Raw genomic sequence first — 25,699 nt, 5'->3', positions numbered from 1 at the left:
ATGGTACAACCACTTTTCCCTTTTCATAACAATTCTGTATTTCAAGCCCTGAATTTTGCAGTATTCACTGAAAAAATTACAATAATAAAAGGTGATTTGATGTATTTGGCACTTGTCAAAAAGAACATAGCTTGTTATTTAATTTCCCAAATTAAAAAAAAATGCATTGAGGCTACATTTTTTTTCAGATATTCTTGGCAATTGTCAGTACAAAGGAAACTGGCTTTTACGTCTCCATCTAATGACAAGGGCTAAGCCAAAGTTTCTGAAAACCAGAAACAGTCACCAAAACAGACTAGTGGGAAACTGGGGAAATTTGAGATGTCAACTTCAACAGGAAACTGAAGATCAAAGAAACCAAAATTGCTTCTCTTTTATGCTCTCCCTGATGAATTTGCCTTTAAGTACTAAATTTTCTGTGACATCCACACATATAGTGGTCAGTATCCAAGGATGTCTATCAAAGATGAAGCAAAGAAAATAAAAGGGTTTTTTTTTTTTCTGTTACTCATCTCAGAGGGACATAATTTGTTTCCAGATTGTGTCATCCTATCAAGTTCTACCACAGAGGAAATATATACTTGGGTATCCCAGAAGATAGACACAAGAGAGCCCAACCCTCGTATTTTTAAACCCACTACTGTGTTGATGTTTACCAGCCCCACATGATGGGCATAAATATCTTAGAAGCTTTATGGAAAGATGTGGTATGTTCAGAGTCAATCTGTGATTGTCTACTACTTCCAGATATTTGCAAGATTTAGATGCTAGGAAAAGGAAGGGGAGAGGAAGGGAGGAAGGAAGGAAGGAAGGAAGGAAGGAAGGAAGGAAGGAAGGAAGGAAGGAAAAAAGGAAGGAAGGGAGGAAGGAAGGAAAAAAGGAAGGAAGGGAGGGAGGGAGGGAAAGTAAGGAAAGGGAAGAAAGAAAGGGAAGGGAAGAGAGAAAGAATGAAGGAATGGAGAAAAAGAAAGGGGATGAAGGGGAGGGAAGAAGAAAGAAGGGAAAAGAAGGGAAAGAGAGGAGGAAGGGGGAAGGAGGAAGGAGGAGGAAGAGGGGAAAGGAAGAAAGATTCAAATTCAGGAGGACTCATTAGGAAGAATTAAGATAGAACAAACACACAGTGCTTCTCACAGAAAAAAAAAAGTGGCCTTTCATGTACCTGATTTCAAAGTTCTCAATTTGCTTTACTGGGGTTAGTGATGACCTGTGGAAAAACTGGCAGTGAGAAATAAAACAACGTGTTGCCATTTGAAACAGTATTTTTAAAACTGAATTTATTGAGTTCATAATTTTATTCCTTAATTATTTAATTTTATGTTAGGATGACAAAATATATTTTAACAAAGCAATGATAATGGCGGGCAGTGCAATTTGTTGGTGTTTTCATATTTGTGCTTCATAAGATAAGAATATGCTGCTGAGACTGGAAGCCCATGAAAGACATTACATAATTAGAGTGGTTTTGTTTGTTTTTGAGGCACACTGGGATGCCTGGGAGACTTCAATGCTGCTCAGTCTCTTCCTCAAGTCTCTTGCATCAGTATCTTTAAAGATGAGGCTCCCTGTGCTTTTACAGTCACCCTGATGTGAAGCTCATATGGAGAACGTGTGAGCAAGGGACCTAAACAGAGCTCTGACTGTGTACTCTCCACCTTGTGGCTCTGTACTTCAAAGAAGAACTGCTTAACTGTCAACAAACCAAAGAAGTATCTATCTAGTCAACCAAACCCTGAGAGTATAAAATGCAGTGATTAGTATTTTTTTAGTCTTTTGTTAAGTGATGTTCAGCATCATAAATAACCACCAAATCAGAATCAGATAATTAGAAATCACTTCAGAAAATAGAAAAACATGGTACAATAACATGGCAGTAGGAGGTTAAAGTTCAAAGGAAGGTCCCAAGAGCATTGGCATTTTGTTCTACATTGTTTTTTTAAAAAATCTTTGAGCTCAAATGTAAGAAAATCTAATTGATAAATAGAGAGTGTGGAAAGAAAGGATGTTTTGGAACATGGAAATTGGAAGGAATGGAGAAAGAAATCATCAGTCATTAAAACTACAGTATGATATGACTACAGACTTCTGAGAATGGCTATGAAAGTCAATCCATCAAGTTGATAATGAAAACTATCTTCATCCATTGAATTTGTCACACCAGCTGCAGCCCAGGCGCCTCACAAATGGCAGGAACTGATTTCTTATAGTTCTGGGTTCCAGAAATTCTGAGATCAAAGCACTTGTGGTTCGGGTGTCTGAGGAGGTCCCATATACCAAATTAGGAGTGGGAATTTCAAACATTCTGGAGGGACCCACACAAACACCAGTATCAGGTTGCCAACTGCTGGTAAAGATGCACAAATGTTAGGGTTTTTTGTTTTTTGTTTTTTGTTTTTGTTTTTGTTTTTGTTTTTGTTTTTTTTTTTGCCATTACCCAAACATTTTCCCTTATTATTTTTATTCTTCTCTCATATATTACATTCTGACTGCAGTTTTTCCTCCCTCCCCTCCTCTAATTAGCTCCCTTCCCACCTACCCTCTCTGCCAGATCCACATCCCACCTCTGCCTCCTCTAAGAAAACAACAGCCTTCCCCTGTTCATCAAGCAAGCATGGCATAACAAGCTATAACAAGACCAGGCACATACCACCATATCAAGGTTGAACTAGGTAGACAACCCAGAAGGAAGAAAAGGGTCCCACAGCTAAGAAAAAGAATAGTCAGGGGCAACCCCAGCTCCACCATTAGGAATCCCAGAAGAACACGAAGCTACTCAGCCATAACATATATGCAGAGGGCCTCAGTCAGACCCCTGCAGGCTTCCTGATCTCTGTGAGCTCCTATGAGTCGATTATGTGAGCTGTGTCCTTGTCGTGTCCCTGACCCCTCTAGTTCCTAAGATCCAGCCTCCACCCTCCTCCAAAGGACTCTCTGAGCTCCACCTAATGATTGCTTGTGGGACCCCATGTAAGTGGATATTAGCTATAAATACAAGATAAACATACTACAACCCACAGACCCAGAGAGGCTATGTGAAAAGTTAGGATACACACACACACACACACACACACACACACACACACAAACACAGATTGCTGGTAGAAAATTTTAAAGTAATAGTCACTTTGAAATAATTTGGCCATTTATTATAAAGGGAAGTACACATGCAGCATATGACCTAGTAACATGATTCCTAGGCATTTACTTGAGAAAAATGAAAATATGTGTTTACACAATCTTCAGTGGGTTCCACCACCTTCCAGTAATTCTCCAAAATGACAACACAAAGAAAAAGAGAAGAGACACGTGCGCTATACTCTCCGGGCATTTTAGGAAACATAGCCACATACATATGAATCTACAAGAAGTGTGAGGCTGCAGGCAGCAAGAGAATTGGTACTGTTCTAAAAGGAACACCCCAAAACTTTTCCAAGGCTCCAGTATTACCCAAAATGTCGTTGATATTGTTGTAAACAAGCCAAGAAAAGTAATATGCTTATTGAGCATGCTAAGTAATTTAAGAGCAGAGATGTCTTCCTAAATAAGTGCAGAAAAATGATCAAGAAAAGGAAGACAAAAAGAAAGGATCCTGGGTTCAACCCAAGTGCCTGCCAGCTGCATCCAAAGCAGCAAAATGTATAAGAACTAATAGGAAGGAGTCGGCAGAACCCATTGCCTGTTAACCTATTGCTTATGAAAGCTAAAATAAGTCAGTAAGTAAGTAAATAAATAAATAAATAAATAAATAAATAACCAACCCAGATTAAAATATAAGACCCATGTTTAAAAAGTGGTTATAGCCATGTTAGTCAACGCGGTGGAAGAACTACTAACTGTACCGCTATATGGACTGAATGCCCATGTCCTTCAACTTGATACAGTGAAACCCGCATGTTTAGGAGATGAGGCCTTTGGGAAATGATCAAGTTCCCTCTCTGCTTTATGATCTTGGCCTCTAAAAGGAAAGGCGAACTTAATCTCCCAAAGCATAGATAGAATCTTTACTCCTATGCAACCCCAAGAGATACCTCAGAAATATTACCCAGCCCTTAATAACAGAGCCAAGAAAAAGGTACTGCTAATCAGCACATTTTGTAACTGTTTGTCTCCTTAACTTTCCTTACCAAGTGACGTTGGATTTCAGGAATAGTAGAAAGGAGCTATAAAAGCCTTTGTAAGGTTGGACCAGAACTACCCTCAAGCAACTATTGAACCTGTAGAATAAGCTTATCTTGAAAGGGAGACATTAATCATGAGAATGTAACCTGGAATGAAAATAATAATCTCATAAAAACCATATCGTTCCCCTCAAGGGATGAGATCAATAACAACTTTAGAATCAATTTTCAGAACCAGAATTGAGACAATGATCGACCAGACCATTCCTTGACTATAGTGTTTAATTATGAAGACTTTCTCCTCTCTTTCTAATTCTTCTCTATATAAATCTTAATCATATTTTAGTACCTTGAAGATGATCTTGGGGTCACTGGATCCCTTAATTTGTTCTTCTTTCCAACACATTCATTAAACATCTTCCCTTACTGTTTATTACTGATCTCTCTCAGTATCAGAATGAGTGGACAGGCCTAACCATAGAGAATCCAAGAGGTGAGACATTTGCCCTAAAATGTGGGTTAAAGTAAATTGACTAATCGGGTCACATAACATTTGAGCAACCATATATTAATATATGCAAGTTCATTATTATAACATAATCGGATTGCTGGGTTAATACAATGCTTGTAGCATTTGACATAGCTATAAATTGTAAAACTTGTGTACATCTCCTAAACATAAATTATTTGGACCTTCAACAGACAAAAATATGTAACCTGTTCTACAGGATCATAAAAAACCCAGTCAATGACAAATCAAATCCCAGAGATGTTATGAATTAATATGCAGGTATCTCTTCTGACTGTTGCTGAACATGACCTAATTCTTTCTGATAATAATGGACTTCAATGATAGAGCTAAGGTCCTAGTTTGCTTTCCATTGATGTAAGAAATGCATCAATACTTACCCAAAGTAAGTTGGAGGATGGAAGAATTTATTGAGTAACAGTTTACAGTCCAAGGAATCCAAGGCAGGAACCTGGAGGAAGAAACTGAGACAGAGGTAATGGAGGAAAATTACATGCTGGCTTGCTACTCATGGCTTGCTGAACTGCTTTCTTATATAACACAAGACCACCTTCCCCAGGGGAGGCACCACACACAATAGTCTGGCTCAATCACATCTATCATTAATCAAGAAAATGCCCCTATGTACATGTCTATGAGCCAATCTCAAAGAATCCTCAGCTAAGTTCCCTTTTCTCTGGTGACTCTAGATTACAGATTTGTGTCAAGTTGATGAAAATTTAACCAGCACAACTATTAAGAATTCCTATTAAGCTTGTATGTACGAAGACTGGGAACAGATCCTGGTATAGTCAGCACTGTCACTATGGTGCTGGGAGCAGGAGTGGGTGCCTGAGTCTAACACAGCATACTTGGTGCATACAGGTACTCTCTCTGATTTCCAAAAGTCTGTGAATTTTATCTTTAAAACTGATAACTCTGTATGTGCTGATTATATTATTTAATTTTTTGTCTCATTCTACAGAAAAAGAACAATTAAATAATATGATAAAAACTCTTGTTTAAAAGGAAGTGAAAAGATCTGATCTTATAAATCACTAAAAAATATTATGAGACACTAAAAACATCATTGAAAACAGATAGCAAGACAACTGTTAATGACTATATTAAAAATCCATACTTTGGTAACATTTCAAACTCAATTTGTCTTGCAAGTGATGTTTGTTTCTTGTCCCCTTGGAAGAAAGATCTGAGAACACATACTGAAAGTACATTTGGCATTTGATCCTTAAAGGACTCAGTTGAAGAATACACACATGCATGCATGCACAGGCTTTCAGGGCTGATCACTGGAACTGTAGAGCCAATGTAGGATTCATCCCTGGGGAAGACTAAGTCTCCCTCTCTTAGAATTCTTTAGTTGTGTCTAGTTCTTTGTCTCAGGGTATGGCCCTAGAGACTTCCTCATCAGCATGTATATTGGTGTTGTTCTTTTCTGGTATTGTTTAGACAGCCTTACTGTTGAGGTATCCTGGGTGGAGCTTCGCTGTTATTTCTGAAGACACAATTTTACAACACACTTCCTGATCCTCTTGCTCTTACAATCTTTTCATTCCCCTTTTCTGGTCCTCAAACTCTTAAAACTCTTTTTTTTTTTTTTTTTTAAGTGAAAAGAATCTATTTTGGCCCACACTTTTACAGGGAGGATACTCCATTAATGGGACTGAGGCTCTGGAGTGGAGCAATTAACATCACAACAAACAATGCCCCACACTGGGCTTGCTTCTTCCTTTTTCTCTTGTTATTCTATCTAGGCTGGGAGCCTCTGAGATGGCACTGGCCACATGCAGGGTGGGTGTCCCACCAAAGTTAATCCTTTCTGGAACTATTCTCACAAAAACATCCAGAGGTGTGTCCTACCAATCTCCACTTAAAACTCTTTCCTCCCTGCTTTAGACAGTCTTCTCTGGCCTTTAGCTCCAAGCGTTGTGTTATAGATATATTTACTGGGGCTAGGCACTCCACAATCAATTGTTTTCTGCGTTTTAACTAGTTTGTGGCTTTCTGAAACTGTCTGTTTTCTGCAAAGACCTTCTTTGATGAGGTGTAAGAACTACATATCTCTGTAAATACAAGGATAGTATTTGCATACTCAGGAATTATGCTGGTTTAGAGTAGGTTCTTCTCTGAGATCTATGACTTCATTTGCCCCATGCAATTGGCTAGACTGCTGGTATTTGGTAACTTGTATCTGTATGGGTATGTTGTTCTTTAGTTTGGACGTTTTCTTTGATGATCTCATAGGAGATCTGGTCTATAACTTTGACCTGGGATTCTTCTCTCCTATTGATGCCTGTAACTCAAAGGTTTGGCCTTCACATGGTATCTCACAGGCCCTACTTGTTCCTTTTCTGTGCTTTTAATTTTGTCCATTGTCTTTGCTTATGTGCTCTAATTTCTCGACTTCATCTTTAAGATTTAATGTTTTATCCTCTATTTGATTCACTTTACTTATATGGCTTTCCCCTGTGTTTTCTAACTTATCAGGTATTTTTATCTCATCTTGTTTCAGCTTGAATTTTCTTCAGTATTTCTATCTGAATATTATTTCTAATCCTGAATTCAGTGTTCAGATCCTGAATTGTCTTCATCATTTCATTTTTCTGTATAATTGTATTTTCTTGTTGTCACTTGGGCCTTTCTTGTTATCCTCTTAAAATTCAGTGGCGTGCTTACTTGTATATTCTTTAAACTCCTTGAATACCTTGATGAAGTTTGTATTGTTCTTTTAAATTTTGTGTCCTGGAGTTCATCTAAGTAACTCTCATTAGAGAACACTTCTATAGGACTATAGTTGATTTGATGGGAGACATACTATCTTGGCCTTTCATTTGTTTTTATGCTTCTGATATGGCTTTAGCATGTAGACTTATGTATTTGATGTATATATAATGTGAGATTATATAGCCTTTCTTTGATTGTGCCAGTCCAGGAACTACATGACCTGAGCTAAGATGGATAAGGCTACTTTATGACTGGCTTGTTTCCCGTTTCTTTCGGCTTCAGTTTTTATATCCAGGAGTCTCAAGTGTGCCTCTCAGTACCTACAGTGACTATTTTATTAGAGTCATGCTGGGCATAGATGGTATAAGATCCATGCTCTAAATCTATATCTGTAGCTGTGGAGATGGAGGTGAATGAAGGGGCAGATGGTAGTAGAGCTGAAGGTCTCAACATTTAAAGTCAGAGCTTCAGGCTGGAGCCAGACCAATTGCAGTGAATACAGAAGTGAGAAGGATGGGAGTTAGGAGAAGGAATCTCCCAGACAAACCCAGTTCAGGTCTGGAACTATACTTATGTGTGGAGGTAGTGGTAGAGATGTAGAGGAGTGGGGTAGTCACCAGGCAAAGACAGTTCAGGTCCTATGGGTCTGAAGCTAAGTCTGTGGGTATGAAGATGGTGGTAGTGCCTTTTAGGTAACTTTTTATAATTTCTTTTACTCCACTTTAAAAAAGAATCAACAACCAGTCATGATCGAGTTTGTAAAATATGCTTTTTAATACATAGGAAAAACAGAAGAATCACATTGCTCTCTAACTCTAATAATGATTAGTCTGAAATTGATAAAAATAAATAAATAAATGCTAGGAAAAGCATAATAGTTGAGTAGTACAGTTATAACAACAACAGCAAACCAACAAGGACTAAAGTGCTGGACTCCTCAGTGCACAGTTTTGCTGAAGCTCAAGCTCAGAATGCTGCTCTGTAATAATAATAGTTTAGCACTACCTAATTATTTCTTGGGTATAAGCAGAGTTCAGGCTCCAGCAGCTCCAACAAGAAGGCTTAGCTACCTAAATCCAATATTTCAGTTAAATATGTAGGCACTGCTGAAAGCAGGGAGAGAAGATTTACTTAATGTTGTCACATTGTGAAGAAAACAGACAGTGCTGTATGAAAAAAGGGGGTGCCTTAGAAAACAGGCTGAGCAAGCCATGAAAAGCAAGTCAGTAAGTAGTACTATTCTATGTCCTCTGCTTTGCTTGTCTCTGGGTTCCTGCCCTATTTGAGTTCTTCCCCTGACTTACACCAGTGATGGTCTGTGATGTAGAACTATAAGATAAAATAAACCCTTTCCTTTCACAGCTACTTCTGGTCATCATGTTTTACTACCATATAGGTATTCTAACTAGGACTATTATATAACAAGGAATGTGTTCTTCATTTTTCCCACATCAAAATAAAAAAAAAAAAAACCCTTTGCCTATCGGAAGAATAAAGTCTTCAATCAGAGAAGTAGATCTGGAGGGACAGAGCTGTAGTTATGTCAAGACCCCTGTCCCACCACGTGTCCCAAGCTGTATCCCTTTTTGTTGTTATGTGAGCCAACAAACTCCATTTCCGGCTTGGTTGAGTTGGAGTAAGCCTTCTGTCAATTGGGTTTCCTGACTAATACGGTAGTGTATGGCTTATCAAAGGCATTGCCAGTAAGTCTTTCACAAGGAACATTTGTAATAGTTTGTGGGAAGGCATGCAAGGAAAATATAACAACTGGATCAAATTTGGAAAAACACAGACTAGACACCTCTTGACAAATCCTATAAAATGTTTGAGTTTGTGGGAAACAAACTTGTGAGGGAGAATCATTCTGAAGTAGTTGCAATGAGTGGTGGGTGACAGTGAGTCAGACCATATGCACTGAGGATCTAAAATGGCAAATAAAATGGGCTTTGAGTTGGAAAATAGATGACAGCCAAAGGTGTTGTGAATCGTGAGACTTTCTGGGGAAGTGCACTTTGCAGAACTTATAAGGAGAGTAGTGAGAACAATGTCATAAAGCTGGATATCAACTGACATAGAAGCAACAAGAAGTACATAAACTCATGGAAACTAAGTAATAAACTAACTAAAGATGATCTTTCAAGGAATAAATAAAGAAGAAAAATCAAGACTCCCTAGAATTAAGTGAAAAATAAAATCAACATAATACCAAGATCTATAGGACACAAAAAAGGCAGTTCTGGTAGGAAATTTATGGCACTCAATACTAACACACACAGAGACACACACTCAAACTAGAAAGGTTTCAAATTAGTAGTTTAGTATTGTATCTGTAAGTTTTGGAGAAACAAGAACATACAATGCCCCCCAAAAATAGATAAGAAAAGATGGGGTGAAAATAAAATAATAGAAATGAGGGACTAGAAAGATCACTTAATAGTTAAGAACAATAGCTGCTGTTGGAGAGGGCCCAAGTTCAGTTCCTTACACCTACATGACAGCACACAGCTATCTTTTTTTTTTAAACTTTAATTTTTTTACAGTCCAGTCATTGCCCCCCTCCTGATCTGCCCTCCCACAGTTCCTCATCCCATTTCTCCTACTCCATCTCCAAGAGGATGTCCCCCACAGGTCTCCCCACTCCCTGGGGTCTCAAGTCTCTCAAGGGTTAGATTCATCTTCTCCCACTGAGGCCGGACCAGAGCTGTCCTCTGCTATATATGGCAGACCCCATCTTTAACTACAGATCTAGGAGATGCATTACCTTCTTCTACTCTCCATGGACCTGCATATAAGGAACTTATACTCACACAACTCATATATTTACTTCTAAACAAAAGTAAATAAATCTCAAAAAAAATCAAAAAATACTACAAAGAACCAATAAAACATAGTGGGTTCTTTGGGGAAAAAATACGATGGACAAAAACTGCTAGTCATTAATCTGGCTCAGATTAACAATATTAAATATGAAAAAGAAAATAAAACACCAAAACTCCTTAAATTATTTCATACATTGAATGGGAAAGGAACATTTCCAAAACTTGTTATGCAGTATATCATACCCAGATTCCAAAAATAAAGACCCAGAAAAAAAGGAAAATTATCAGCCAATCGCTATAATAAACTTAGATGCAAAAGTTTTCAATAAAAATATTTGCTGAAAGGACCCTGATATAGCTGTCTCTTGTGAGGCTATGCCGGGGCCTAGCAAACACATAAGTGGATGCTCACAGTCATCTATAGGATGGAACACAAGGCCCCCAATGGAGGAGCTAGAGAAAGTACCCAAGTAGCTAAAGGGATCTGCAACCCTATAGGTGGAACAACAATATGAACTAACCAGTACCCCCCAGAGCTCGTGTCTCTAGCTGCATATGTATCAGAAGATGGCCTAGTCAGCCATCACTGGGAAGAGAGGCCCATTGGTCTTGCAAACTTTATATGCCTCAGTACAGGGGAACACCAGGGCCGAGAAGTGGGAGTAGGTGGGTAGGGGGGTGGGGGAGGAGGGTATGGGGGACTTTTGGGATAGCATTGGAAATGTAAATGAAGAAAATACCTAATAAATAAAAATAAATAAATAAATAAATAAATAAATAAAAATATTTTCTATCCAAATTCAAGAACACATCAAAAAGATCTATCACAGTCAAATCAGGTTCATCCCACTAATACATATATGGTTAAGCATACGTAAAACAATAAATGCAATTACCCATACAAATAAACTTAATTACAGAAACCATCTGGTTATCTTGTTGGATGCAGAAAACACCTTGGAAAAATTCAATGCCCATTTATGATAAATGTCCTAGAAAATCTAGAGATATAGAAGCCATATCACAAAATAATAAATTCAATATACTATCACCCCACAACAACAATATGCTAAATGGAGCCTGTGAGGGTGTAATGTGTCACTTACATGTAGTCCCCATAGAGAACAGTTTCCTCAAAAAGAAATACTAATACTCCTCAAATTATTTCATGAAATGTAAAAGGAAGGAACGCTTCCAAAATTTTTATGAACTCAGTGTTATCTTTATACCAAAAGCAAAATTATAAACTAATCCTCATTTAGCATAGTATTGATTGTAAGTTTGCTGTATATTGCATTTGTTACATTGAGATATGGCTCCTCTATATCCAAAGATTTTATAATAAATGCTAAGATCTTGATGAAGATCCCAGAGGATGGAAATCGCAAAGCTTTCCAAAAAAAAAAAAAAAAAAAATCAAGAAGAATAAGACAAGAATTCCCGCTCTTTCTTTTCATGTTCAATACAGTGCTTAAAGTCTTATCTAGAATAATAAGACAAGTGAAGGAGATAATGGGAATGCAAATGTGAAAAAACAATACTATCATTTTCAGAAGAAATTATTTTATGCATAAAATATCCTTAAAAGTTCACCAGAAAACTCCCACAACTGGTATTTTCAGCAAAGTATCAGAATACAATGTTAACACACCCAAATCTGTAGCTTTCTTGCATACAAACAGCAAATGTACCAATAAATAAGTCAGACCAAAAAAAAAAAAATCCTGTTCATTATATTCTCAGAAAATGCATATTGAGCTCAATACATTCTGGGCTGTAGAGAACACTTGTGGATAAGAGCATTTGATGTTTCCAGAGGACCCAGATTCAATTCCCAGCACCCATATGGTGACTCATAACCACATGGACAGTCTCAGGGCATCTAGTTCCCTCTTCTTTACTCTGTAGGCAGTTCACAAATACAGTGCACAGATAGATATTCATAACATTTAAAGAAAGAAATAAAAATTCAAAAATGTATCTTGGAATAAATCTAACTAAGAAAATGAAAGATTTGTATAATAGAACCAAAGACACTGATGAAAGAAATTGAAACAGATACCAGAGAATGAAAAAATCTCCTGTGCTCAATATTGTGAAAATGGCTATCTTATCAAAAGCAGTCTTCAAATTTAACACAATCCCCATCAAAATTCTAACACTATTCTTCAAAAAAATGAAAAACTATATTCAATTTTATTCAACAACAACAACACACACACACCCCAAGTACCCAAAATAACCATGAAAGATAAAAGAAAAATAGAGACATCACCATCTCTGATTATAAGTTATGCTACAGAACTATAATATTTAAAACAGCATAAAGACAGTACAATTTATTAATGGAATGCACCTGAGTACCTAGACATAAGTTTACACACCTATGGGCAAGTGATTTGAAAGAAGAAAAAAAAAAAAAGGCAAAAATACACAAGGGAGAAAAGATAGCATCTTCAATAAATGGGTGCTGCCCAACCGGATAGCTCCATGTAAAAGGGTGAAATCAATTCTTATCTTTCACCCTGCACAGAACTCAGCTCTAAATAGATCATGGACTTTGACAAAATATCTGATGCTCTGAGTCTAATAGAGGAGAAACTAAGAAATGCTTTTGAATTTACAGGCCGAGGAAGAGACTCTCTGAGAAGAAGCCCAGCAGCACCAACATTAAAGATCAACAGTAAACAAATGGGACATCATGACACTTAAACAGGTTATGTAGTTCAGCAAAGGACATCATCATTTGAGTACAGAGGAAGCATGTCGAATGGGAGAGATGCTTACCAACTATACACCTGACAGAAGAGTCATATCTTGACAGAAAATTCATATCTAGAATATACAAAAAAGAATCTCATAAACAACTAAGTATGAAGGAAAAAAATCCCAGTTAAAATATAAAGCATGAAACTTAACAGTTCTCAAAAGATATGAATGAAAATGCAAATGAATGAAAAAATAATTTACTAAATGTTTGACCTCTTTATCTAGTAGAGAAATGCAAATTAAAACTGCTTTGAAATTCCATAAACTAGTAAGAACAGTTAAGTACCAAAACAACAAATAACAGCATATGCTGATATGGATATGGAAAAAGGAGAATACTTGTTGCTGGTGGAAGTGCAAACAGGTGCAAACTATGGAAAGCAGTGTAGAGTTTCCTTACAAAGTTTAAAATAGATTTCCTGGCGGCGGGAACCTGGGTAGTCAACGGCTTGTGGAGCAACATGCTTAAGTTTTATTGTGACTACCGTGATATGTATCTTACCCACGATTCTCCTCTGTGGGGAAGACACACTGCAGTGGCCGGAAACACAAAGAGAATGTGAAAGACTGTTACCAGAAGTGGATGAAGAGCAGGCCCAGAACCTCAATGACAAAACAACGCCTGCATTTCAACAAAGATCCCTCCAGCTCCGTTCTCTGCTCCTCTGCCTGCAGGGGCCATGATCCCACCTCCCCCTGCCCCAAACCCCAGTCTCCCGGGTCCTTCTCGGCCTGTCATGATGCCTACATCCCTCATGGAAGGCCCTCCGGTGATGCCAATGCTGCCCACCCCCCTCCTCCTGGGATGATGCCTGTGGGACCAGCTCCTGGGATGAGACCGCCCATGGGAGGCCACATGCCCATGATGCTCGGGACTCCAATGATGAGACCTCCCGCCTGCCCTATGATGGTGCCCACACGGCCTGGCATGACCCAGCCAGACATAAGAGCAGAAGCGCTCTTTATCATTTTGTATTCCTGTTCTGTTTCACCAGGAGATCTTGGTGCTGAGCCTGAGTGTTTACGAGATGCATGACAAGGAAACTTCCCTTCCTATCAGAGAGAATATTTTTGGAGGGAGAAGTGATACCAAAAAGTGCAGTTTTTACTTATTTTGTAAAATGTGAAAATAAATACTCAAAGCACTCTATATCTTACTACAGGGACACTTGTTCATCAATGTTCATTACTGCTCTCCTTAAATAGCCATGGGAAAGAAAAGGTCAAGGTGACCATCAACTGATGAATGGGTAATGAAAATTGGGGTGCATTTAAACAACGAGAAAATAGTCAACTGTTAAGAAAATGAAATTGTAGGTAAAGGGACAGAAGCCAAGAAAATAAAATGTTACATATTTTCTCTCATGTGTGGATGTTAGCTTTGAATCTTTAGATATGTGTGTGTTTCCTTTGGAATACCATGGAGGTCAGGAAATTAGTAAGGAGTTATCAGGCTGGCATTTAAGGGAGAGGAAATAGAATACAGTGAAATAAAGGGTTACAGAGTTAGAGGCAAATAGTGAACAGGGAGGAATAATTGGTGGGAGATGGGAGGACAATGGGAAGGGATAAGTAACACTAAAGATCAATTATAAATGACATTAAAATGTGTTACTGGAGAAGCTTGCTAAAACATGTATGTGCACATATAGTTTTGGTGGAGGTACCCTATAAAGGAGAGATTAGACACAGATTGCTAACAAATACGATAACCAACACTTCTTTGTGAATTGTTAGTGAGATTCCATAGACCTTCAAGCATCAAATGCCACTGCAAACACTCCTAACTACCCTCCAGAAATTGACAGTAAGACCCCACTGCTGAAGACACCACATTTAAGTCATAAAACATGAAAATCAAGCTAGCACTTGCTTAAAACCTTGTCTCCTCCTAGCTAGCTTACAAAAAGGTAGATAGTGATATCCAAGCTACCCAAAGAGAAAATTCAATATAAGTCTCACCCAGCTATAAACCCTGCAAGTTACAATAAAGACTAGTCTGACAAAATATGCTCAGTTGGGAAATATTGATGTGTGTATATGTGTTATGGAACTATGTGTGTATATGTGTATATATACATATATGTGTGTATATGTGTAATGAACTACTTTCTTGTTGGATTCAAGGCATGCTCCATAAGATGGAATCCATTTCTGGTACTGTTAGTGGGGTCAAGAACATGTGGCTAGAAAGATCATAGACACCAAGGAAAAACCTACTTCTATTTATCTGCTAATCATAGTATGAAAAGACTCCTAATGACTTGTTGCTATAACCATTAAAAAATGCATTTTTAACCCTTGTAAGAGAAGCTTTGTTCTGCAATTGATAACAACATAAAGCTTTCAAATGGTCAATGTTTAGAATATAAGAAATGATGGAGTACTCAGCTCTAAATTTAATGTATATGTCACACTCCTCCAAGGCTCAAAGAACTTTGCAGAAAAAGGGGAAGAAAAATGGTAAGATCCAGAGGTGGAGGATTACTTAAGATAATAGTGTTATCTATAAAACAAAGAAGTTGCACAAATGACTTCATAATAATTATGACAGTATGCAGAGACATTGCAAAAACTCAAGGCAAAAAAAAAAAAAATCCCAGCTCAGAGGCAGGAAGATGGGCATGAAATCCCATCACTAGCTGAGAAGTTATTGGCATTTGGAATCTGTTTCAAGAGGGAGATTCAGATTTTTTTTTAATGATGTCATCCTTTGTAGGTTGATCATTCTCCAGGATGGGTCCCAATCCGAAAAATAGTTAGACAATAAAAACAAATTGAAGGGGAAAAAGGGAGTGGAGGCAGGAGGAGAGAGCAGGAGGGGGAGACAGCAAAGATGAGGAAGAGGATGACAGGAAAAAAGGAGGAAGAAATCAAAGAAGCAAGGAAGAAGAAAAAGATGGCTCATCATCTTCTAAGTTCTGTGAGTTAGGAGGCAAGGGTGGAGAGGTTGGGAATAGGAAGGATCTCAGGATAAATATAATGCAAACACACTGCATTTAATTCTCAAATTATTAGTAAAAATATTACTTTGAAGCAATTCATATATGTGAATACACATATTCATATATGTTTCCCACCTCAACTATTCCTTCCTGTCTTGTTATTCCTCTTTATTCTCTCTCTTCTCCCTTGAATGCCACCCCATGTCTCTTTACTAATTACCTCTATGGGTATTCCAAATGAAATGCACATATCTAAAGATTCAAAGCCAGCATCCACAAATGAGGTAAAATGTGTGACACTTGTCTTTCTGGGTCTGGGCTGTATCACTCAGAATCATTCTGTCTACCTCTGTCCATTTATGTGTAAATTTCATAATTTCATGGGTTTTCATCTAACCAATTCTAGAAGGAATTCTTTCAACAATTCTCAAACATCTCATACCAGTCAGAATGGCTAAGATCAAAAATTCAGGTGACAGCAGATGCTGGCAAGGATGTGGAGAAAGAGGAACACTCCTCCATTGTTGGTGGGATTGCAAGCTTGTACAACCACTCTGGAAATCAGTCTGGTGGTTCCTCAGAAAATTAGACATAGTACTACCAGAGGATCCTGCAATAACTCTCCTGGGCATATATCCAGAAGATGTCCCAACCGGTAAGAAGGACACATGCTCCACTATATTCATAGCAGCCTTATTTATAATAGCCAGAAGTGGGAAAGAACCCAGATGCCCCTCAACAGAGGAAAGGATACAGAAAATGTGGTACATTTACACAATGGAGTACTACTCAGCTATTAAAAAGAATGAATTTATGAAATTCCTAGGCAAATAGATGGACCTGGAGGGCATCATCCTGAGTGAGGTAACCCAATGACAAAGGAACTCACACAATATGTACTCACTGATAAGTGGATATTAGCCCAGAAACTTAGTATAGCGAGATATAAGGTACAATATGCAAAACACATGAAACTGAAGAAGAACGAAGACCAAAGTGTGGACACTTTCTCCTTCTTAGAATTGGAAACAATCACCCATGGAAGGAGTTACAGAGAAAAAGTTTGGAGCTGAGACAAAAGGATGGACCATCTAGAGACTGCCATATCCAGGGATCCATCCCATAATTAGCCTCCAAACGATGACACCAATGCATATACTAGCAAGCCTTTGTTGCAAGGACCATGATATAGCTGTCTCTTGTGAGACTAGGCCGGGGCCTAGCAAACACAGAAGTGGATGCTCACAGTCAACTATTGGATGGATCATAGGGCCCCCAATGGAGGAGCTAGAGAAAGTATCCAAGGAGCTAAAGAGATCTGCAACCCTATCGGTGGAACATTATGAACTAACCAGTACCCCAGAGCTCTTGACTCTAGCTGCATATGTATCAAAAGATGGCCTAGTCGGCCATCACTGGAAAGAGAGGCCCATTGGTCAGGCAAATTTTATATGCCCCAGTACAGGGGAACGCCAGGGCCAAAAAATGGGAATGGGTGGTGTCTTAGTCAGAGTTTCTATTCCTGCACAAACATCATGACCAAGAAGCAAGTTGGGGAGGAAAGGGTTTATTTGGCTTACACTTCCATGCTGCTCTTCATCACCAAAGAAGTCAGGACTGGAACTCAAGCAGGTCAGGAAGCAGGAGCTGATGCAGAGGCCATGGAGGGATGTTCTTTATTGGCTTGCCTGCCCTGGCTTGCTCAGCCTGCTCTCTTAAAGAACCCAAGACTACCAGCCCAGAGATGGCACCACCCACAAGGGGCCTTTCCCCTTGATCACTAATTGAGAAAATGCCTTACAGTTGGATCTCATGGAGGCATTTCCTCAATTGAAGCTCCTTTCTCTGTGATAACTCCAGCTGTGTCAAGTTGACACAAAACTAGCCAGTACAGGTGGGTAGGGGAGTGTGGGGGGGGGGGGGTGTGGGGGACTTTTGGGATAGCATTGGAAATGTAATTGAGGAAAATACGTAATAAAAAAAAAAAAAAAAAAGAAAGAAAGAAAGAAAGGGAGGTGGCGCCATTTTCAGCTCCAGACAACCGGCCACCTTCCTGGTCAGAGCACAGGTGTCTGCCTGGCCCAAGAGGCTTCTGCCTCAGGCTCCTCGGGAGCCAGCTTGGTTCCGGGACTCCGCAGAGGGCAGTCTGCACAGGTGACAGTGTGGAATACTGAAACAACAGCTTCTGTGACAGGCCAAAGCAACACAGCTTCTGGGAAAGATCCTGTTTTGGGCCTTTATCTTCGGCCAGGAGGAGGTTCAAACACCAGATAACTGTGCACCTTCCCTGAAAGAGGAGACCTTGCCGGCAGAGACTGCTCTGACCACTGAAACTCAGAGGAGAGAGCTAGTCTCCCAGGTCTGCTGATAGAGGGTAACAGAATCACCAGAGGAACAATCTCTAAACAGAGACAATGATAATTAGCCCAGAAACTTAGGATACCCAAGATATAAAATACAATTTGCTAAACGCATGAAATTCAAGAAGAACGAAGACCAAAGTGTGGACACTTTGCCCCTTCTTAGAAATGGGAACAAATCACCCATGGAAGGAGTTACAGAGACAAAATTTGGAGCTGTGACGAAAGGATGGACCATCTAGTGATTGCCATATGCAGGGATCCATCCCATAATCAGCTTCCAAATGCTGACACCATTGCATACACTAGCAACATTTTGCTGAAAGGACCCAGATATAGCTGTCTCTTGTGAGTCTATGCCGGGGCCTAGCAAACACAGAAGTGGATGATGATCACAGTCAGCTATTGGATGGATCACATGGCCCCCAATGGAGGAGCTAGAGAAATTACCCAAGGAGCTAAAGGGAACTGCAATCCTATAGGTGGAACAACAATATGAACTAACCAGTACCCCGGAGCTCTTGTCTCTAGCTGCATATGTATCAAAAGATGGCCTAGTCGGCCATCACTGCAAAGAGAGGCCCATTGGACTTGCAAACTTTATATGCCCCAATACAGGGGAACCCCAGGGCCAAAAAGGGGGAGTGGGTGGGTAGGGGATTGGGGGGGTGGGTATGGGGGACTTTTGGGATAGCATTGAAAATATAAACGAGGAAAATATCTAATAAAAAATAAATTTAAAAAAAAAGAAAATTTTAAGTGATATGACAGGAGATGCTGGGTTTCCTGGAGGAAGTCAAGACTGGTTTACACCAGTAATCTCTCAACATTACAATTTTCTTAAGTAAAGAAAAAAAATCAACATTCACATCTAATACAAACTCAAACAAAAAGTACCTAAATGTGATAAACTCTGTTTATCAAGCCTAACAGCAACAATTATTCAAAAAAAAATCATTGAGGAGTTGGGTATAATAGCACTTACCTGTAATCCCAGCACTCAGGAGCCTGAGGCAGGAGGATCATAGTTTAAGGCTAGCCTGGACTACACAAAGAATTAAACACACACAAACATGCATTCATCAAAAGTTGCATTTCTAAGCCACTGACTTAAAAGCAAAATGAATAAAGATAACCCTGCTACCTGTGCCTATCCAATATTTTAGATATCCTAGTAAGGATTAAGTTAAATAATAAAATGAAAATTAAGTAAAATAACAAAAAAAAATAAGATTGCATTTGTAATCTTAGAGCCTACCCCTAGTCTTGAGTGGAATGTGCCTATACATATATATATATTAATTTTTAAGTAATAAAATTCTTGTGACAAAAAAAAAAGATTTCTTGATCATTCATTGCTGTAGTAATGACATTATTCAACCTATAGGGCTTCCAGAGTAATACTAATATTTGTACAATGAAACATTTAAGTACTTAAAATTACCTTACCTGTCGTTTAAAATGCTACTAGTAAGCATGCTACCAGCAGAGAAATAAGTAGAAATTTTGAGTCATGGGGATTAAGAACAGCAAGAGATGTTCTAAGGCTCCCCCCTTTACTCAATGGAACAAGAGATAGGAAGGAACAGAAATGGAAGGTAGGGTAGAATTTTTAGGTGTGTTTTTGAATGGTTTTCTTTTGACCAGAAAGAAACTAGAAATGTTTAACTAGAAATTATGTTTAACTAGAAATCATCTGTGCATATTTCTATTCCACACATATTATTCAAAATTTCAAGCTACAGTTTCCCCTTTTCTAAAGCACTTTCAGCAAAAGCATCAAACCCAGCGCCCATGTAAAACCAATTGGTACCAGTTGGTGTGGCCCCACCTTCCTTCCCAGTGAGGATGGAAACCCAAGACAGGGAATTCCCAGAGCAAGCTGGCCAGCTATACTCACCTACATGATGAGCTTCTGGTCCATAAGAAGACCACAGATTCAATCCAAAAGGTAGAGAGTGATTGAGACGTCTCATGATAGCATCGTCAGGCCTCCTCACAAATGTGCCCATACAAGCATCCATGCATACAAGCATTAAGCATCCATGATCCAAGCATACACATACAAGCATCCATGAATAAGAATACACACCACATACACACTTGCACACACACACACAGAAACATTTACATGAGCATTAAATTATCAAAGTGGCCATCTATATTATGAAACTTATCTATTCTGTTCCAAAGGCAGTGCAGTGAGTTATCCACGTATACCTTTGACGTAGATGATGGACAGAGAGAGCATTGGCTTTGGACTTCTGGGTCCAAGGTTGATGTTTAAAATGAAGAAACAGAGAGAGGAGTGGATTGGGCAAGATGGGAGGTAGCAGGGGAAGGCTAGGAGGAGAGGAGGGAGAGAAAACTGAGGTTGGGATACAAAGTAAGTTAATTTTAAAAAATGAATAAAGTCTAAGTCTATCATGAACTAACTATATGAGCTGCAGTTGGATCTGTTTGCTTAACTACGAATTATTTCCACACAGTCCTTGTAGTCATAGCTCCTGTCAATCAGGTCTCAAGTCCACATGTCCCTATACGAAGATTTTCTTTTTTTTTTTTTTTTTTAGTACCCCATCTAAAATGGTCAAAATGTTTTGTCTGAATTGAGATACTTTATCATTTCATGATTTAATCATTTATCTGTTTATTGTTTCATTACCAGTCACTCGGGTAAAATAGAAGCTTTAGATAGGCAAAGAGCTTACCTGCCCATTTTTTTCAGGATACTGGATCATCCTGACATAAATTAGGCACTCAGTTTCTAATGAATGAATGAATGAATACAAAAAGCCCATACTAACATTCCTACTTCCCTTCAGTCTCTTCTGAAGAACAGAAAGAGCAAAAATGCATGCCTATAACTTTTAATTGAATGAGTACTGTTCAAACAGAACCTTTTATTACTTTCACACTGGTTTTCTTTACAAAGGAAAACTACATATTATTACCTATAATACAGAAGTGATTGATAAATTCTATTCAAAGCTAATAAATGATAAACATGGAAAGCAAGATGATCCTCCAATATTCCAAGACAATTTCCCTTAGAAAAACCTGAAGGAAAGCAAATGAAATTTACAATTACCATTACTACAGGATCTGTGCCATCCTCAATTATGGTTTTTAACTAGAATCAATTCAAACATCTTTGCCGCTGAGGTCAGTGGAACTTGGGGAACTGAGTTCTTCCCACAGCATTCCATAGGGAGTCACCAAGACAAGAGAGGGTAAAGAATACCATGCCAGTATGTGCGTCTGTGGGTCCGACATCCTCTGCTGTCTTCTCAGATCTGACTCAACTGGCCAGTGATGACTGAGCAAGTACAGTCAGACCTGACCTTACTGTGTGACTCAGGTGTTTGTGATCTTTCTCAAAGCTGACCATACAAAGTCTTGCCTTTTTCTCAAGGCTTCATGATTTAAAGAAGGCTGTCGAATAAATATCAGGCTGGAGTCTTGCTCAATGTGTTGTCACCGCCTGAGTATGAATTCCTTAGCCACTGAGTCACTTGCTCTTCCTAATAAGGCATGCAGACTTGGAACACTCTGAGATGTCAATGTGGGATCTTCTAGATCCACACAGCTTCCTAAATATTATGAAAACATGGTGGTTACGATTATAAGCTTCTAATTCATCCAGGGCTGTGTTCGGAGCTCATCAGCTCCATGAGCTTGATGACTTGGGTCAGTTTTCATATCTCTCTGAGCTTCAAGTTTCTCAACTTTGAATGTAGTGATAGAGGCTAGAGACACAGCTCTGTTGGTAGCATGACTCAGTACCACACACAGACACTGATCTTGTGATCCACAGCCCCACATAAAGCATAACTTGGTGATGTGTGTGCAATCCTAGGACTTGAGAAGAGGAACCTGAAGGATCATAAGTTCAAACTAATCCTGAAGTACATCGTAAGTTCAATGCCAGCCCGGGCCATTTGAGATCGTATCTCAATGTAAATAAATGAATAAGGAAATATATGATTGGTGATGATCTCAGGTAACTTACAGAACTGTCTTTAGAATTCATTGATGAACACAGCCCTTCACATGATCCCTCACACATTAGGCTTAATTGTGGCTAAATATAGCATTTCATGACTTACATAATGCTAAGTTATGTAAGTGAAATATATGTATATACATATATATCACATATATATTTCATAGGTTGAAAAAACAAACAAGTTTCTTTGAACAATTATCTTAGTTTTCAGATAAATGCAGGAAAGGAGCTTTGATTCTTAACTAAAGTCTTCTTTAAATGTTTTGCTATCAACTATTTTCTTCAAGTATATGTGTGAGTGTGATGCATGGGGAAAATAAATTACAATTAGATACACATCATTGCATCCTATTACATGCAATAATTACACATATGCGGTTTAATTATAAAGCAGTGAGAAATACTTCACACACTGGGTGGACTTTTATATATATATATATATGTGTGTGTCAGAAGTAGTCTCTAAAATTCTCTCCCTGCCTCTGTCTCTGTCATCTGTCTTTCTCTGTCTTTGTCTCTGTCTCTCTCTGTCATCTATCTCTGTTTCTCTCTATGTCTCTCTCTGTCATCTGTCTGCCTCTCTCTGCCTGTCTGTCTCTGTCTCTGAATAAGACACTTAGTTCACAGTAGTTGTGGTTTAATCTTTGTGGTGTGTAGACATGAGAATAGGTCTGTGATTCTCAAAATGAATCGCTAGGTCATTGACTCTGAGAGATGATAAGTGGTGTTTGGTGCTCCAATTATGTTTGAAAAATCATAGTAACATGTATTTACCATAATATTTTTCATGTGACTTGAGCTCTGGCTTGCTAACATTTATTTCCTAGAAGAATGAAGCTTTCTTTATTTCTCAAATATTAATTTGAGATTTTTTTATCATTAAGTATATTATGGGTTTGAGCTCTAAGAAATTGTGTGTGTGTCAGCATGCACATACTCATGAACTAGGGAATAATGAGAGATTGAAAGAGAGATTGAAAGCAAGAGAGAAGTATTGTGTCGTAGTGTATACATATGTGGTGTATAGATGTATACGTGTGTAGTATATACCTATATGTAGTCATGTATGCAGTATATTCATCTGCATGATTTAGATACATGTATGGTGAATACATATGTGTGGTTTTTGCATGTTTGTAAATATATACATGTGTGTGATGTTCACATGTGTGTGGTGTATGCGGTACATGCATGCATATGATGTATACTTGAGGTGTATACATATTTTATGAGGTATATGCATTTGTGTGATGTATGTATATGTGTGGTATATGCTTGTAAATAGTATATGCATATGTCTCGTGTATGTTTCAATGTGGTGTATGAAAGTGTGTGGCATATGCATGTGTAGTATATTTGTGCAGAGACAAAAGAAGGATGGTATGTCTCCCCACCTAGCGCCTTGAAAAATGGACTCTTGCTGAAGCCGAATTTCACTGCTATTTTTGGCTTGTTTGTTTGTCTTGGCTATGCTGGCTACCAGAAAGCCCCAGCAATCTTTTTGTCTCCACTCTTTGTAACACTGTATTTACAGGTATAAATGCTATCATTATCATGTGGCTTCTATATGAGGCAGGTATCCAAATGTTGGTCTCATATTTGGATAGCAAGCACTCTTGCCCATGAAATGTATTTCTAAATCACTAAGAAATATTTAGTGGAGATACCCCAGTACTGAATCCCAAAGCTCTTTCTTCTCTATGTACCCTCCAGTCTTTTCCAGAATCATTCTCTAGCCTTCTCACATAATTCTCTTTTGCTACAGTATAAGCTTCCAGATATTTCCCAGCAATCCTGCACTTTCAGTGTTACCAGGACATTAATCAGTGTGTGTTGATAATTGCTAAGATTATCCTGATAACTGCAGAAGTGGACAGATATGACCTTGTCTTTGTTGGCAGAAGGAAAAGATGGTGTGGGGCCTTTCTACAACGTTTAGTCTCGGTGTCGGTCAATAATGTCAATTAACAGAGCATCCCTTCTTGGTAGGCTGGATGCTAATAGAGAAGCAGTCATTGAACAATATTGTTTCTAAAATTTGACCAAATATCAAAAAGAAAGTAATGACTTGACCTTTAAATATTTCTGGTCCCATTGTAAAGTAAGTAAATATTAGGGTCTTCCATAGCATCTGGCAAAAACTGCACAAGCTACATTGGAGCACTCTGCCCTTCCCCTCTTTCTCTTTTTCTCCAGGATCTTTCAAGAAGGTAGTCCAGGAAAATGTCTTCCTTCTAAATTAAATTAGTTTTATAATGTGCTTCTACTTGTCCAGAAAGTTAAAATGTTTACTTTATCCATCAGATTAGGCAAAGCATGACTGAGGCTTGGGAGAGGAACATGCATGCTGTTCTCATGAGTCACAGTCAGGGCCACTGAGAGGAATGAAAGGCACACTTCGGTGATACATTTCAGGCTGCAGGAAACAGGGGAGGTGGAAAGGAGTGAAACCTGTAACCAGAAACTGTCTGACAACACTCACTGCAGAGGAGGCTACCTCTGGCCCATTTTATAACTGTGTGCTAAGAATATTAAATTCTGTAGAAAGTTAAGGAAGTGGTCCATGTCACTTCAGGGACTGAATCATCAGGTTTTGGAAAACTGTGATAGGAGAGCCAGAGAAGGTCAGGGATGCTGTTGTACCCCGACACAAGAAACAGCTCACTGTCCCATAGAGTCTGCACATCCAAGAGATGATTCTGGAGGCTGCTTCTCTCTTTCTCTCGAGGCTGGGACAAAACACCCATCCAATATGCCCATTAATTATCACAACTCAGAGAAAACTCTCATTCTCCCCACTCTCCAGATGAGAACGCTGGGGCTCACACAAGCTCACTACCGAGTCAGATGAATACACTTTTAGTCCCCTAAATTCATTAATTCTGGCTTCAATTTCCTGCTATAATCATTTCAACCGTTTATCATTGCTGGCCAGAACCTGGTAACACAAATATTTACTTAGTCTAAAGTACATTGGCTTACTGGTTTTTAGTAGCTGAAAACCTCCAATAAAAGCTACATTGGTATTAATAAGGAAAGAACACATTTAGTGTGAAAGAGAAGGGCTTTCTGAGCAAAGATTAAACGTCATACTGCTCTCTCACACTAAGCAGTTCTTTAGGACAGAGGATTCTGGAATTACAACTGTTTTCCATGAACCTTAATATTTTTAGTGTTCAGTTTTTAAATTATTTATGTGCTCTTTCCTTATTGATATTAACTCAAGTTTTTAATATTCTTATGTGTTAGCTACTTTCCTTATCTTGGATTTGGAGGAGTAGAGAGCATCTTTGTTGGGGGTGAGTCGACTCATTCATTCCCAAAGGGCTCTAAAAGTCAAGGTAGCGTGTGTCGTGTGAGAGACACTTAAAGGTTCTGTAGTGGCCCAGCGTGATCAATTGGGCAGTCTAGAGAAACTCTTCTGAGAGC

General features: G+C 38.7%; 1 long non-coding RNA gene and 1 pseudogene across 2 annotated transcripts in view; one reads left to right on the top strand and one right to left on the bottom strand.

The window, feature by feature from the left end:
• Positions 1 to 15,250, top strand: part of B230303A05Rik (RIKEN cDNA B230303A05 gene) — a 209,872-nt pseudogene extending 194,622 nt beyond the window's left edge. The window contains exon 4 of the transcript NR_155430.1: positions 12,814 to 15,250. The product of NR_155430.1 is annotated as an RIKEN cDNA B230303A05 gene (transcript). The remainder of the gene's footprint in view (positions 1 to 12,813) is intronic.
• A530046M15Rik (RIKEN cDNA A530046M15 gene) lies at positions 1,265 to 21,559 on the bottom strand. Its single transcript, NR_046131.1, has 5 exons — positions 21,353 to 21,559; positions 12,975 to 13,022; positions 5,025 to 5,108; positions 4,465 to 4,586; positions 1,265 to 2,341 (listed from the first exon to the last, which is right to left on the bottom strand). It is a non-coding gene; the product is annotated as an RIKEN cDNA A530046M15 gene (long non-coding RNA).
• Between the last annotated feature and the right edge of the window lie 4,140 nt (positions 21,560 to 25,699).

Source organism: Mus musculus, chromosome 13 (assembly GCF_000001635.26).
Source record: "Mus musculus strain C57BL/6J chromosome 13, GRCm38.p6 C57BL/6J".
In the NCBI taxonomy this organism is placed as follows: domain Eukaryota; kingdom Metazoa; phylum Chordata; class Mammalia; order Rodentia; family Muridae; genus Mus; species Mus musculus.
This window is presented reverse-complemented; position numbering and strand designations above follow the sequence as displayed.